Genomic DNA, 17,674 nt, shown 5'->3' on the forward strand with positions numbered 1-17,674 from the left:
AGAACTTATCCTGGCAAATAGGTCTTCAGGCCACTGAAGTTACTTGTTTGGTCCTGTTCACTACACAGCCAACATACCTCCAAGGTTTCCAGAGTTCCACAGAGTACTTAGAGAAAGAATAAACAAGATATCTGTGTCTTCCTGTTTGCTCTAGCAGAAGAACATGTATCCATGGAATCTTAAAGATGGACCTTCTTATTTAAATACATGTAGGGTGGGGCGCCTGGGTGGCTCAGTTGGTTGGGCGACTGCCTTCGGCTCAGGTCATGATCCTGGAGTCCCAGGATCAAGTCCCGCATCGGGCTCCCTGCTCGGCGGGGAGCCTGCTTCTCCCTCTGACCCTCCCCCCTAAAAAAAAAAAAAAAAAAAAAAAAAAAAAATAAATAAATACATGTAGGGTGACCAATTTTAGATATTGTCAGGCTTTTTTGTCTCTAAAAATGTAGTTTAGAAATAGGGAACTTTACACTTTACATGAGTGAAATGAGTGAATTATATGATATATGAAATATATCTCAATAAAGCTGTTTTTAAAAAGAGGAGGCTAGGGGCACCTGGGTGCCTCAGTCGGTGAAGTGTTTGACTCTTTTTTTTTTTTTTTAAAGATTTTATTTATTTATTTGACAGAGAGAGACACAGCGAGAGAGGGAACACAAGCAGGGGGAGGGGGAGAGGGAGAAGCAGGCTCCCCGCAGAGCAGGGAGCCCGATGCGGGGCTCAATCCCAGGACCCTGGGATCATGACCTGAGCTGAAGGCAGTCGCTTAACCGACTGAGCCACCCAGGCGCCCCAAGTGTTTGACTCTTGATTTTGGCTCAGGTCATGATCTCCAGGTCGTGGGATCGAGCCCCACATCGGGCTCCATGCTGAGCACTGAGCATGGGGCCTGCTTAAGATTCTCTCTCCCTCTCCCTCTGCCCCTACTCCCCTCCCCACCCCACCCCTGCCCCAGTTCACACATGTGCACTCTCTCTCTCACAAAAAAATAGAAAAATTAAAATAAAGGAGACTACAACACAGAGGTGACATATTGGAACAATAAAGAAAACACAATTCCCTGAACTCAATAAGTATTTGTTAAATGAATGAATGAATGAATGATAGCCTAAATAAAGAGATGCATTTAATCAATCTGTTTTTAAAATAAGCATAATATGTATAATTTAGGATATAGAGCATTGGTAAAAATGCCAGAAACTGCTAAACCCCAAGCCCTAAACTTTAGGAACATTTTAAGGAAGTCTACATGCAAACTATATAATTACAATTGATTTGTGACATTATTTCAAGGGCAAAGAAAAAATTCACAAGGGAATCAGAGTTCTAGAAATGTAAATATAAATCAAATTAGAAAGTCAATTTTTATGATCTGAGAATGGTATATGTGGTAGCCAGCCTCCAAGATGACACCCAGTGATTCCTACCTCCTTGTATCCATGCCTTACATACGCCTTCCAACCTGCCGTGCCCTCATGATATAAGGTTCTGTGTGCCACAGCAGATGGCAGAAGTGATGGATTGCCAGTTCTGAGGCTAAGTCATACAAGACAATGTTGCTTCTATGTCCCCCTGCCCACCAACTCTGTCTCTCAGATAATTTGCTCCAGGGTAAATGAGCTGCCTTGTCATGAGCAGCCCTGTGCAGAGGCCAATGTAGTGAGGCCTCCTGCTAAGAGCCACACAAGTGAGTTTAGAAGAAGATCCCCCAGTTAGGTCAAGCTTTCAGAGGACTACAGCCCCAGCTAACAGCTTAACTGTAACTCCGTAAGAGACCCTGAGCCAGCCAGCTAAGCTCCTTCTGGGCTCCTGACTTTCAGAAACTGTGCACAATAATAAACATTTGTTGCTTTAAGCTACTAAAGTTTGGGGTAATTTGTTATGCAGCAGTAGATAACTAATACAGTAGAGACTAAGACAACTGAAGAAAATGTAGAGAGCCCAGACTTACGTAACACTATAGACTTTTCTAGAAAACAGAACTGATGCGATTCTATAATACCTAGTTTGCCTTCAGCCTTTCATCCCATTAATTCCTCCCTCTCTCAAAGTTTTCAACACATTTGACTGGAAGATTTCACTCTTCTGTGGAAGTATATTTCTAGTTGCATAATGAAAGTCCAGAGAAAATTTAGATTTATTTTAAGTTGGTCGTGATTTTTCTCTATAAATATTAATGTTCTATTCTTAAATACTAGATGTACTTTTCTTAGAATAACCATAAAATGCATTACGTGAGAAGTGTGATTTTACATATGTTAATTCTAGAAAAGAACAGTTAACACATTTTAAAACTCTTCTCCATGATAGAATTTTCTTATTCTCGTGATGAATCGACAATGGATGGCATTCCAGTTGAATCAGAGAGTGAGTGTTCACAGAGGATGGTATCTCCTTTGTAGATGCATAGCTCAAAAACACGTGAAGGTGTTGTTGCCCACTGTCAGACGAAATGAAGTCAGTTTTGGAAAAATCTATTCTTATTTAAAGAAAGAAAAAAAATTTCCTTTCTTTTACTGGTTTAACGGTGCCAATTTATTGAAGTAAGTATCTCTCAATAAAAATAAGTGTCCTGAGTGGTAGGAATATGAGGGTATTCATGGACTGCTTTCCCAGACCCTCTTGATCTCCCCATCCTTCACACAGCTATGGCTATGCAGTAACTCCTGGCAATCATGTTCATCAAACACCATCCTTTGGCCTCAGCTGAAGGGGCCAAGGTGAACATCTGCTAAACCTGGAAATCTGGAATGGAGAATGGGGTGGGGCCACAAGAAAGGATTGGGAATGATTTCATTTTTCTCAGGATGGCTGGACCTGTGACGTACAAACTTGGTTGCTATCAGTGGCCATGCTTTTATGCATGTAGTATGAAGCAGAGGGAGACTTTTGGGTGCGAGGGAGGTAATGAATCACATATTTTAGAGACTAGTATACATAGGAGTCCAAAGAATGTTTCCAACAAGTTTCTTGTCCTTGAGATCCTCAAGATACCCCCATGTACTGCTAATATATTCCTCTTTTTTGTTAAACTCAAATGGGTTTCTTGAAAATAAGAGCTCTAACACAGAAATGATTTAGTGATATATTCTGAGGATTAATTTAGGAAATCAGGAAAGATTTAACTGAGCAGCTATTGATCACAGCATTGAAAACACTAAACATTTAACAGAAAGGGATTAGTAGTACATCTATAATATACCCAATATAAATTATGTTGTATGGTAATATTAGGGTAGGACTACATGTTTATGATACATGTTAATGAAAAAAGCAAATTTGGGAAGGTTATGTTCTATATGATCACATTTTTTTTTTAAAGATTTTATTTATTTTTATTTATTTATTTGACAGAGAGAGAGATAGCGAGAGCAGGAACAGAAGCAGCGGGAGTGGGAGAGGGAGAAGCAGGCTTCCCGCCGAGCAGGGAGTCCGATGTGGGACTCGATCCCAGGACCCTGGGATCATGACCTGAGCCGAAGGCAGACGCTTAACGACTGAGCCACCCAGGCGCCCTATATGATCACATTTTTTAAAATTATTCATATATAGGCATACAAAAATTATGGCTTCATATAAACAATGATGTCAGTAGTGGTTCTCTCTAAATTGTGGGATTGTAAAAAATTTTTATTATCCTCCTTTTAAAAAAAAATCTCATTATCAGTAAGGAATTTGTACTTGTTGTACCTTAGGAACAAATAAAGTTTCATGCCAAGAATAAAATTAAAATAATATGTATAATGTCTGTCAGTCTACAAATTGAGTAAGTAAAAGTAAATGCAGTAAAAGTGGACACCTGGGTGGCTCAGTTGGTTAAGAATCTGCCTTTGGCTTAGGTTGGGACCCCGGGGTCCTGGGATCAAGTTCTGCATCGGGCTCCCTGTTCAGCAGGGAGTCTGCTTCTACCTCTCCTTCTCTCCCTCCCCCTGCTTCTGTTCTCTCTCACTCTCTCTCAATTAAATAAATAAAATCTTTGAAAGAAAATAAAAGTTGTCAAAATTAAAAGAGAGAGAGAAAAGTCAGCAGTGGCTTTATATAAATTAAAACCAGATAATACAAGAATCATAAAAATAAGAAACAACAAAACAAATCCTCCAGCAAATGAATTATAGTTTGACTGTCACAGTTAAACTCTATAGATAAATAACAGGCTTATAACGACTAATTGGATAAACAATATGCAGTTTGTAAGGCTCAGTTATGCTCTGTGGGCAATTAGCCACTGTCTCAAATCTCACTCACTCAGTAAATGTTTGATCCAAAGTGTAAATTCAACAGATAATAAACATATCCTGGAGGGATGATGTATGCTAAACTAAGCACACTATGATTAACTGTTATTTATATTTAAAGCAGATGGTTGGGAAGGATCAAAAAGAAAATATTCAATGAAAAAGTAGAAAATGATCAGATTGCATATTGAAAACATTTTTGCAGAAACAGATTATCTTAACCATGACTCATTCAAATATAAAGCATTAAAATAAAACTCTTTCTCTAAATACCTGCTTGGCATCTCACCCCTTCTAACCTGTGTTCTACCAGAGAACTTTAATCACAAGATGGGCTTGGCAGTATTTCAGAAATGCTTTTCAACAGCACAAAAACCTTTTTTTGGAAACTAGGATTAGCTTAACACAAATATGGGTATGTAACAGTAGGCACTGAGTTATGCCATATTTATTCAAGTGGAATTCTTCCAATACTTTCTGGAAGAGAAGTACTTTTCAATAATGCCATTCTGTAGACCAACATCATAGAAAAAGTGCTCGCGAGTATTCATCTTTTTTTTTTAAATGAGTGCTCTTGAGAATAAAAAGGCATCAAAGTGTGAGAGTAAGATAAATCTCAGAATTTCTGTGATTAATAAATGATTTCAACAGTGCTTACTTAGAAATAAAATAAGCTCAGGATTTTTTATATATATATATAGGGAAGTTAGCTCCACTACCTTTTTTCCATCCTTTAAGTCCTGGAAATTTAGTGCCCATTGCCTGCTGGTCAATACCATTAAGGAGTAAACTATCTCCACCTACATTATCTGTACATTAATCCATCTATATGACTGTCCTCATCTTTTTACTATATATTACTGTATTTATATATTTCCATCTTAAGCCTCTTCAGTCTGGTCTCTAACCTGATGGTGGAATTGAACTGTACGTTTTCTCCACTCACCCACCATTACCCATATTTCTTAAGTGCCAACTAGCTGCCAATTCCTTTTCTTGTTGACTCCTGAAATCTGGTAATTATCAGAAATTCAATCTATCGCCCATTGGTCACCTCTTCATAAAGTCTTCTTTGAGAGAACTCATTCACTCACAAGATTTTAATTCTCACTTGATTCCTAAAACTTAGTTCCCATTGCCTGCTGGTCAATGCCATTAAGTTATGGCCTTATCTAGAATAGAACCCTTCATCTTGCCCACCAAGGTGACTATTCTCATTCTTCATTGCTTTATTACTAAGTTCTGTCAATTCTTTCATAGAGTTTCTGATATCCAACTCTTGATTTCTCTTTGCAATTATCTTTCTTGGGCTATAGTCTTATTACCACATTGACGTCTCCCTGTCTCATGTCTGACACTGGGTGTCTCAAAAGAAGAGCTAAGACATAGGTTTGCATATGGTGGACAGTGATCCCAAGAATCATGATTGAGAGCCTGGGAGAGTGGGACAGAGAAGGAAGGTCAGTCAGTTCAAAGATAATTTATTGAACTGGCCACCACTATGGGTTACTGAACACAGTTTTTACCAGGATATTCTAATGACCTTGTGAAATGCATCTCTGAAAATCCACGTGGGAGGTGAAAGGAGGGAATATTTACTTATAAGCTCTTGTCCCTCACTGATTAAAAACGGCTCAACTGGCAAAAACTCCCCTTCACTTTCTGACTGCACATGTCCAGTTCTGCTGGACTTCACTAAAGCATTAGAGAAGCTCTGGGAAAGAAGTGGTAGGTAACTGTTTCAAGCTTATGTGAGTTTTGTCCAGTTGTACCTATAAGACATGGCACAAAGAGAACTGGGTAACTTACAAAAGGAATATGATATATGGTATTACTTAATTTGCTATGTATGTCTCTTACCTCTTCAATGGGAATCTAAGTGTCTCAGTGGCATAAATCTATTCAGTAGAGAATATTAATCACAACTACTATCACCCCTCCCTGTCTTTGCCCCCAATAAGGATGTGAAAACACTCCCCACCCACTATTTTTAAAGCTTGTATTTTGGATTGTTTTCTGATGATGCTGCTGTATTCCTATTATCTGGTTTCCTTAAGACCACAGCACATCTACGTAGGAAGTTTGACCAGTTTGCTACACAGTCCATTGCTAAAGAAATAAAGAAAGCGAGTGAACTGTCTAAAGTTGGAACACTGGACTCATTAGCCCTCACAGTCCAGCCAACTAACCTAAACTTTCAGACTATGTTTTGAAATCTTTTACCATGGATCAAGGTCAAATCATTCAAGTTACTTGAAGTTGGTTTTCATCACATTTATTTATCTTTATGTCGTACAACTTAGACATTTTTTACATTCCCTCCTCTATTCCATCAAGATGGGTTGGAAGAAGTTGGGAGTTGTGTATTCAGTTCAAGTTATCATGACACTCAAACTATGTCTATGTCCAACACACCAATGGTGTTTGTTTATAGAATGTTCTAAAAATGAGAGGAGATAAAACAAATTCACCTTCTTTATCTTTTGGGTACGATATAACATCCAAAGAATTTTTTAAGCTCTTTATTTTCGGGTCAGTGATTTTCAAAAGTTGAAGATAAAGTTAGCAGAATACCTCCTCTAGCAGAAATTTGGGGAATTCTTTTGACCCAAAATAAATATCCTTAATGTTTTTAAATGAGAAAAGTTTGAGAATTTGAAAAATGTACTCATTCACTTAACAAATATTCTTTGAGCACACTATTGTGAAAAAGCACTAAAAGATCTTGTCATCACTTTAAAAACTGGTGTTTATTTTTCTGCTTATAAAATACTAAATATACTCTTGCAAAACAAATAAACAAAAATTCAGAAACATAAAAGCACCTGCAATCACTCAATCATTCAAAGATAAACATTCTTAACCTCTGATGGATGTCTCTATTGCTTCTTTGGTGGTGTCCTCTCAAAAACACGTTCACAGAAACAAATTGAAGGTTAAAAAAATTCAAGAGTCTCTACTCACGTAGAGTCCACATTTTCCAGGTACTGGGATTATGTCTTACTCTTCATAGTACCTACCCCAAGAACCGACACATACTATGTACTAATAAAAATGTTCAGTGGGACAGTTCCTGAGTCTCATCAGAATCCATACCAAAACAAAACATATTAATAAGCTCTATTCCTCGCAAGGCCTGCTGTTAAAGAGACACCTAGAATGTTCAGTCACATTAACTCTTTCTGATCATAAAGTGATATTCACCAACCTTAAAGTTTCTCTGTGTTCATCACAAGATGATCGTGGCATCATCTGGAGCACATATGGTGATGGTGTCAAATTCTATTTTTTTTTTGGGGGGGGGTGTCGATTCTTAACACTCTGTCATCTCAGCTCAACCAGAGTAAGGTGAAGATTTATTTATCATATCAGTGACTCATTTTTCACAAATGATAAAAAGTGACTAAACTGTAAAATTATAATTTTAATATTTCTACCTGAAGGCTCGAGTAATTGAAAAGCAAACAAGGGGGGAAAAGAAGTGAGAACAAAGTCCATTATTTTTCCTATGTTTGGGAATTACATGGTACTTTCCTTCAGAAAAATGATTCCTAGCAGTTATCTGTGTGCTGGATGTGAACAACTGGGCTGTTTTAATATAGATTATTTTCCCTTTAAAACTTAGTATTAAAAGGGACATGCTAGCATTGCCTGACTAGCTCAATTAGTAGAGCAGGTGACTCTTGATCTAGGGGTTGTAAGTTTAAGCCCCACATTGGGATAGAGATAACTTAAAAATAATATCTTAAAAAAAAAAAAAAAAGACTTGCTAGTCAATTCATGGGGAAGAGTACCTTTCACTTCCCCATCTTTGCACCTTCAGGACATAAAACAAATATTTCCAATCTCCTGAAAAGTGTGGAAGTGGGTCCCATATTTGTATAACTAAGGTCTTTTTGCCCTTAAGGAAATGAAACTAGGTTTTATGTTGATTTTGGATATAGTTTTAATATGTAATCAAGCTTTATCATGAACGAAAAGAACAAAACTTTTGAGTTGAGAAATAAAGAAGTAATAAATCTGACATGGAGGTCTAAGGGGCAATGGGTTGGTACCAGTTATTGAAATGGGGGAGGCAGAGAAGCAGATTTGGGGGAGCAGGAGAATCAGGAATTCTGTGTGGTTACTTGGTGTCTCTAATGACAATTCAACCCTGGTCCTGTGTCCCTGGCACTAATTTGTTTAGCTGAACTTCTGCCTTAGTCTTGGTTCTCATTCTGCTCCAGTACCCCATAATAAGTAAAAATCCTGCTTAGTAGTGCCCAGCTCCCTTACTGGGGCTTGGCATCACCTCTACCCTAGTATGGCAGGTCAGTTGGGATGGCCATCATATAGAGACAGGCCATCCAGGTGCTACTTCTGGTCTGTCCTTCAAAGACAAGTAGCTCCTTTTTCTAGAATCCATGTTGAGCAGCTTTTATATGGAACCTTCTATACTAAAATGATGGATCATCAGTCTTTTCGAAGTCTGGGGCGCCTGGGTGGCTCAATTGGCTAAGTGTCTGCCTTCAGCTCAGGTCATGATCCCAGGGTCCTGGGATCGAGTCCCGTATGGGGCTCCCTGCTCAGCGGGGAGCCTGCTTCTCCCTCTCCCACTGCCCCTCCCCCCTGCTAGTGCACTTGTGCTCTCTCTCTCTCAAATAAATAAAATAAAATAGAAGTCAGGCCCCTTCCTGATTTGTCTATCTTGTCAACATTCAGCTTTGTCCCCGTGAATCCTGAGAGGGCCAGTTGTTTAGGTAAGAGGACTAATTTTCAGACTATTCATCTGTTAGCTGAAGAAAATAAGATGCTATGGGATACATAGACAATAGTATAATTAAAAATAATCATCAAGATCTTTAAGATCCCATCAGGCAGAAGAAAATATATGCTATTTTGCCTCAATCACTAATTAGTGGTAGTTTTCAATAAGAGGCACCTCTGTTTTAAATAACATATCTGAAAACTGAACAAATGCCACTTTTTAAAATAAGCCTCAAAATGATGAAGTATGGAGTTAGAGTTATCGAGTTATTTAAATTGCACAGTTAACCATTGGAATAATTCAGGCTAATTGACTCCATAACCCCTCCATTATCTTGACAATTTAGAAAAATGAGTGGTTCCTATCCTGAATTGCCCAAGAAACTGTGGTTGTAGACCTGAGGTATTGTCTTTTTATTGTAAATGATGTTCTGATTTGGGTTGGCAATATTTTAAGTGACATTTTAGGGTTCAACTTCTTTCTTGGGGGATAGAGAAAAACCCAAGAAAGAGGTCTTTAGAACCCCATGTATTATAACAGATGCCAGGCACACATTCCACATCCACAAAGCCCAAGTTGAAAGCTGATGTCCATTCTGACATTTCATAGTTCCCCTTCTAATTCTCAAGTATGAAGAGACTTAATTGAATGAAAATAACTGGTTTTAAAACAGTGTAGTGGTTTGTTTAATTGAATATATTGAAATTATTTGTTAATAAACATATTTCCTATAGCTGCCAAGCTAGTTCTTTCTTATGCATTTTGCCAGGCTATGTGCTCAACTAAATGGATATCGACCTTATTTTACTCTAGTTGACTGCAGAATCAGTGAGGAGTTCTTAGCTCTAGAATTCACTTCTCCTGGTGGCCCAACAAATGTAAACTTACTAGCTTTCAGGGATGGCATTAAATATTTTCTCTTGGAAATGCTGAATACGAAAAGGAATAATGTTCCATATCAATGACCAACTCAAGTGTTTTATAAAAGCATTTTTGTAAGCAAGATATAGCCTATATTTTTAGAAATTAGTGAATAAGTCTTTTAACATATTTATACCAATTGTTTAGTATCATAATAAATAAAACAGTTATTGACCAATAAAATAGCAATTACCGATGTAACATAATGAGTTAATATGCATGCTTATACTCCACTGCATTTGCATACAGAACAGCTAAGATATTTTTATTATGAGTAATGCTTTCCCAAGCAAAGTAAACCTGGTATTTATCTGGGGAACTTAGGCAGCAGAAAATAACACTGGCAAATTATATGGCTTAAGCCAATTTGAAGAGAAGTTACTTATCTCCTGCAAGCAATATACCCTCATATGCATATCTTCTGACCTATCTTAAATATATGAGGAATTTGTTCACTCCAGTTTCACGGAACTTGTGTAAAAGTCCATGACATTATCAAATGGCAAAAAGATATCTATTGGTAAAATGCACTTTTTCCACTAACCCATAGTGACCTATAAATGCTAAGCATTTAGAAACAACTGATGACATGAGAGGATTATAAAAACAAAGATATCACTTTTCTTTTTCTCCTCTGAGGAACAAGAAGCCAAATGAGATGAAGAGGGTATCAAAACAAAACAAAACAAAACAAATAAACAAAAAACCCTACAGACAAACAAAAACAAAACAAAACAAAAACACCTTGAGTGAGACATCCCTGAACATCCATGGGAAGCCAGGAAGAAGTTAGGAAAAACAGAATCACAAAAGATGTTTGTTTTCTTGAGCCACCCAAATTATTTAGGACAATTGCAATGAATTCTAAGGCAAGTTTATCAGTACGAAATTGATTTGGAAAAGTTAGATTGAATATGAGCAAAAAGTGATGAATCAGCAACTGAATGCAAGAAATGCTGATCCAGGAATTAAGCAAGCCAGCTGAGATCCATGCCCAGGGTCAACATTTGTACTAAAAATCACCATAATTTCCCATGCGCTGCTAGCAAGTCATAAAGTCTAACTTCCGAATATCAATAATAAGTTGCAAATTTTATTTGCAATGCTGTGCTGAGAGCTGCACCGAATTTACCTTGATTATTCTCACACCCCCTGTGGGGATCAACTCAGACCCACAGAGCTGGTATGAAGATTATTTTACCCCAAAGACTTTTGAGATTTCACAGATACAGGAAGGAGGCTTTTTGGAGCTTCTCTTATCTAGCTGAAGGCAGAAACTTCTGGGAGTGAGGCTGCCATAAGTCCCCTCTCAGGGGAGTTTTACTGGCTGGAAAGAGGACTGAAAAGACCACTTGCACCTGCATAAACAAATATTAGCACAGACTTTGTTATCTCCCATTTGCTCCTCTAGAAACCCATCTGTTCTTTCCATAAGAGCCTCTTCCTCCTCCTCCTTTCCCCTTAATAAGTTAGGTATTTAAACCCCTGTCTTCAGCTGTTTGGAAAGTCACATTTTCTCTGTGATCCCACTACGTAGGTGAATAAAAGTTGACTTTTCTCTTGCTAATCTGTCTTTTTTCAGCTTAATTCACAAGTCCCCAGTTAATGAACACAAGAGGGTGGAGGAAAAGTTTTTCCTCCAAGGAACCATAAGATGCAAGTAAATCTCATCTTCATCATAGACATGTGAAAACAGACTCAGAGCAATTAGGAAACTTGCCCAAGTTCATTGAACCCAAGGAGTCAAGATTCAAATACAAAGCTATATTGTCCCATGGTATATACACTAGTAAAATACATGAAGTTGTTTATATTGGATCTAAAGGCTCTACTAGTCCATGTGAACTGTCAAATCTTAAAAGCAATTCTTCCAAGACCCTACCATCTGTGTCTTAATTCTGAATGTTTTGGTATTCACTGGGAAGGATATTATTTGGGTCACTACAAGGCTTATCCAAATTATTTGGTGAAAGCAAGGATAAATGAAGCATTTAATTTTACTTCCTTCACAAAGGTTTCTAAGGTTGCCTATGTTTAACCATTGGAAGAAATTCCTTACACACAACTGGAAAATTGACTCAAGGTAAAAGAATCTATCATGACTAAGATTTGCGTTTGTCACACATGGGTAATGAGGAAGTTGAGCAGACAATACACAGGACCTAGACCCACCAGAGACCAATGTCTCTTAACCCCTAGGCATGCCCTAACCTTGCAATGCTAAAGAAATGGCCCCAGAATGGCTGTTACTAGCAGCCATGAGGGAAGGAAACCGGCCAGGGTCATGGAGAATCAACTGCAGCTCCGAGATGAGGGTTAAAGGAGGAATGGCCTGGGGAGGAGGAAGGGAAGTGGGATGGCAGTGCAAAGATGTAAAAGAAAGTCCCCTGTGACGGGCACAGGAAAGCAAACCACCTACAAAACACTAGAGTTGTTAGCACCAGAGACCTGTGTTACAAGAAGGCAGGATAAATATTACTACCACCCTCCACTGAAAACAGTAAGGATGAACTAATAGGGATAGATTTCCAGGATTTTTTTTAAGTCAAGTTACAGAACCAAATGATAATATTTTTGTTTTTAAAAATCCATAAAGTGGAATATATTTCCTAAGGATAAATAGAAATGTCCATCTGTAAATACATAGTAAAAGGACTGGAAAGATATTGTGGAAGTAAAGAAAGACCACCAAAGGAGAACAATCAGAGGCTATCTAGTGAGAGCTTGTTGCAGCAAGGGAGTGAGCCACCATCACTGGTGTTTGGCAGAGACTCAAAGACAGGCTGGTGTCTGTGAAAAGTGGTGGAAAGAAGTGTTACAGTGAAAAAAAAAGCAAGCTTCAGATATGCTGTGATTGGGAAATCGTTGGCCTGGGAAGCTACAGACAGGCTAACTACAGGTCGGGGGTCATATGTGATTGGTCTGGAGAGCATATTTGGTTTTCTCTGTTGCTCCTGTGGTGGAAACACAGTCATCGATCAAACTCTGAGATTTCTGGACCAGCTGCTGCAGAGCTTGTGGTTTGGCTTATGCGCCTGCTTGTTGCAGAGGTTGGGTATCAGAGTTCTATTGACATATATAGTCTGGCCCTTGACTGTTTGTTTATTCAGTCTCTCAATATGCGCCAGACTGACATTAGTGGTCTTTAAAGTCTAAATTCTCTATCTGTAATGTTTCATTTTTTTGTATAAGAAGAATACATTTACTCATTTTTTACTTGTATAAGTTTTTAAAAATTCTGAGGCAAAATGGTAGAAGGATGGTAATTGTCATTCCTAATGCTTATGATGGGTCCTATCTTTATTTTATAGTAGAGGGAAATGAGACGCTAAGAAGTTAATCTGCCCAAGGCTGCACTGTTGATAAAAAGTGGACAGAATTTAATTCCAGGTATATCAGATCCTAAAAGTTACTTTTCACTGTGCCATGATGCTGCTTACAAAAGCATAGTGATTCTAACATTAAAAGAGGGAACAGTTGGGGCACCTGGGTGGCTCAGTCGTTGGGCGTCTGCCTTTGGCTCAGGTCATGATCCCATGGTCCTGGGATTGAGCCCCGCATCGGGCTCCCTGCTTGGCGGGGAGCCTGCTTCTCCCTCTCCCTCTGCCTCTCCCCCTGCTCATGCTCTCTCTTTCTTTCTGTGTCTGTGTCTCAAATGAATAAAATCTTTAAAAAAAAAAAAAGAGAACAGTCACTACCACTCACAAAGGGTAAGCATAGACATGTTGGATTAGCACAATAGTAGTATCTGTTAGTACAATATTAGAATCTATCAATATGCTATTAGAACTCAGAAATGGTTGCTGCCCTTTTTCGAATTGAGTTTATAAGATTATCATATAATAGTCTTGGATGAATTATTACAGTCCGATTCTTTGTATTTCCAGAAGAGTAGCTTTGGCATTTGGGAAAAAATAGCATTTCAAATGCAATGATAACCCATGAGAAAACAGGATAGTATGAAAACTTTATGTATTTTTCAAATAATTCCTTTCAGAGAACAATCTATCACCTATATTGCTGATGAAATAGTATATACCAATAGCTCTTCTAGTTGATGCTAATGAATTCATTTCTGTTGGTTTAAAGCAGGATGTGAACCACTTTACTTTTTCATGTGCAAATAGAGTTATCCTAACTTTGATTATCTTGTTGATCAAGAGCTTATAAAGGTGTTATATTTACCTCTGGCTTAAGGAGTGCAAACCAATACTTGAAGGGCTGAACTCTTCTCTTTTTAAAAATCTTTAATTGGAATCACAGGTTATCATGACCTATGAATTAAAAAAATAAAAGTAATTTTTATATTAAGTAACTGTAGCACTCACCTGAGACAACAGATTAATATCTATAAATATTTTCTCTAATTTTGTCTTGAATTTTACCTCAATGATTTACACAATAATCCCAGGGTTCACAACATGAAATACCTTAAAATCATCTGGAGAGCTTAGAAAAGTATATCAATGCCTTCCCCTCCACCACATACACATCCGAAAAATTGTTATTTAATTGGTCTAGAGTATCTGCATCAATATTTTTTTTAAAAGCTCACCAGGTGATGCTAGCAGGCAGCCTGAGTTGAAAAGCACCACTATAGACCAAAATGGTTAATATGAAAAGGATTTCATGATGCAGTCATTGAGTTAGCTTGCCAACATCCATCCCTCTGGGTCCTGGAAGGCTGAATCTACCCTTATCACCCAGAGTCAGTCCTAATGGTGTGCACATGACCCAGTTCAGAGTAATCCAGAGCAGAGTGGAAACATTCCTGAGAAGTTTCTGTCAGTCAATAGGAAGTGTACCGTCTTAGGTTCAATAGCTGGGGTCCTATAAAGTAGACTGACAAGAGACAGATTAATAAGGAAAAAACACCCCAGAAGTTTATTAATGTGTGCATTGCACATACACATGGAAGAACTCAGTGATGACTAACTCAAAGGAGTGGTTAGAAACCAGGCTTATGGGGGCACCTGAGTGGCTCAGTCGGTTAAGCGTCTGCCATTGGCTCAGGTCCTGGTTCCAGGATCCTGGGATCGAGCCCCGAGTGGGGCTCCCTGCTCAGCGGGGAGCCTGCTTCTCCCTCTTCCTCTGCTGCTCCCCCTGCTTGTGCTTTCTCTCTCTCTGTCAAATAAATAAATAAAATATTTTAAAAAGCAAAAACAAAAAAACCTGGGCTTATACTGCATCTTAACGAAAGAAAAATAAATGTGTGATAGAGAAGTGACAAGACAAAGGAAAAGGGTTTTAGGCTTCCAAAGGTAGCAAACTGTGGGAAGGTAAATATATGGGGGAAACTAAGAAGGTAAAGGCTAGCTAGTAAGGCTTGTTATATAGATTCTTCTGGTGTTATCTCGGGGCAGGTAATAGTCTAGAATTATCTCCGGTGATTAAGAATTGTTCTGCCCTTCCTAGTTGGGGTGGGGTGGGGGGCTGGGCAGAGAGTTTTTCTGTGTTTCCTTTTTCTCAACTAACCGCCTTCTCAAAATCATCCATATGCCAGATTGGCATATTTTATGGTGGCATATTCTGAATTCTTTCCGAAGGAAGTCCTCTTTTGTGACTGCAAATTGTAAGGACAATGTCAGGAATGGCTTATGGCATTTTATTACCACATGAAGGAATTTTTCACCGATAGAAGAAAAACCATGTTAATGTGCAAAGAGAAACAGAATCTAGAGTTGGAGAAAGAGCCCTGGTTTTCATTCAATAAATATTTATTTATTATGTGTCTTGGCTGGTGACAGATGACTGATATTGAGTCCCTGGATCAATCACTAGAGTTTCTACTAGAAGTTCTGTAGTACTAGCTTAAGTATTTCATTCCATTTTGAGTCTGGTTTCTATTGCTTGCAGCCAAAAGTGTCCTGAAAAAACATTTTTGTAACATCAGAACCAATTTTTGAAGTCATAGAATAGCTCACCGCTTCCCAACTCCTATTCTTCCAACCACAGCTTTAAAATCTTTTTCTTTTTTGTGAAATATAATGTATACAGAAAAGTACACAAAACACTATGTGTAACCACCACCCAACTCAAGATATAGAATTTTATTAGCAACCCAGATGCTCGCTTGTACTGTTTTCCAATCATTAATTCCTATGCACCCATTGAAGGTAACCAGTGTTCTGACTAGTGGTAATCAGGTTCCTTACTTTCCTTACAGGCTTACAACTTAAGTGTGGATGCCTAAAATATAAAATTTTGCCTGTTTTTGAATTTTACATGATGGGAATCACATAGTATGCATGTGTTGTATTTGGCTTCTCTCTACATTTGTGAGATCCATCAATGTTCTTGCATGTAGCTGTAACTCATTCATTTTTATTGCTGTATAATATCTTATTGTATGACTATGTGACAAGTTACTTATTCATTCTACTGTTGATAGACATGTGAATTATTTCCACTTTTTGGCTACTGTGAATAATGCTGCTGTGGACATACTTGTGCATATCTCTTCATACACATGGGCAAGCATTTCTGTTGGGTATGTATCTATCAGGAGAATCACAGATTATTGAATATAATTATAGTCAACTTTAGGAAATACTGTCAACCTGGATTCCAAAGTGGGTATAACTGTCTATATTCCCTCCAGCAATGGAAAAGAATTTCTTTTGCTCTACATCCTCACCAAGACTTGACATTAGCTGCCTTCTTAAGTGTCCCTATCCAGTTAGGTGTGCAGAAATTTCATTTTGGTTTTAATCAAAATTAACATGATTACTAATGAAATTAAGTACTGATAGTTTACTGGTCATTTGGATACCTCTTTGTTCAGGTCTTTTGCCCACTTTTCTACTGTGTTGTTATAGCATTTTCATATTGATTTGTAGGGAGATTCTCTGTGTATCTAAATAAAACCTGTTTTTTATCATATGTGTTGCAAATACATTCTCCCAGTTTGTCTTGACTTTTCACTCTCTTAATGGTATATTTCAATGAACAGAAGCTCTTAATTTTAATGTAGTCTTACCAAACTTTGCCTTTACAATAAGGGTTGTGTGTGTGTGTGTGTGTGTGTGTGATGTTTAAGAAATCAGTCCCTACCATGAGTTCATAAAAGTACTCTCCTTTATTATTTTCTGGAAGAATTATTATGGCTCTTACATTTAGGTGTAATATCGCACTGAGTTGATTTTTGTGTAAAATATAAGGAAAGGATCACTTATTTTCTTTTCTATGTGGAAATTCCCTTGTACAGTACCATATAACGAGAAGACCCTTCTTCCTCCACTATATTGCAGTGGCATGTTTTTTTGTAAATGAAGTGCACATGTGTGTGTGGGTGTCTGGGATCTCTATTCTATTTCATAGGTCTATTTTGTACCAATACTTCGTAGCTTTAATTACAATAACTTTCTCATAAGTCAAAATATCGACTCAAGTCCTTCCACCTTGTTCTTCATGTGTATTTTGGCTATTCTTAACTTTCTGTATTTCCGTATGTATTGTAGAGTCAGCCTGTCACTTGTGCTGCTCCCCTAAAACAAAGCTGGTTAGGATTCTTATTGGAATTATACTGATCCAATAGATGAACTCAGGAAGAAATAACTTGTTTATAACATTATAGTCTTCCAGTCTATGGGCATAATATACCCTTCTGCAGGATTTCTTTAATGGCTCTAATAAAATGTGATAGTTTTCTGCATGGTGGGCTTGCACATCTTTAGTTAGATCTAATCCATGGTTCTATTTAATGCTGTTTTAAATAGTAACATTTTATTTTATTTTGATTTTATTTATTTATTTATTTATTTGAGAGAGAGAG

General features: G+C 37.8%; 1 long non-coding RNA gene across 5 annotated transcripts in view; it reads right to left on the minus strand.

The window, feature by feature from the left end:
- The window catches only part of LOC123855951 (uncharacterized), a 130,830-nt gene that overhangs the window by 92,202 nt on the left and 20,954 nt on the right, over nt 1-17,674 (minus strand). For all 5 annotated transcript variants that reach the window (XR_010412989.1, XR_010412992.1, XR_010412988.1 and 2 more), the window contains exon 2: nt 14,086-14,174. This is a non-coding gene — a long non-coding RNA (uncharacterized LOC123855951). The remainder of the gene's footprint in view (nt 1-14,085; nt 14,175-17,674) is intronic.

Source organism: Mirounga angustirostris, unplaced genomic scaffold (genome assembly GCF_029215605.1).
Source record: "Mirounga angustirostris isolate CCGP_5_RB_7025 unplaced genomic scaffold, mMirAng1.0.hap1 SCAF_7, whole genome shotgun sequence".
NCBI classification, from domain to species: Eukaryota; Metazoa; Chordata; class Mammalia; order Carnivora; family Phocidae; genus Mirounga; species Mirounga angustirostris.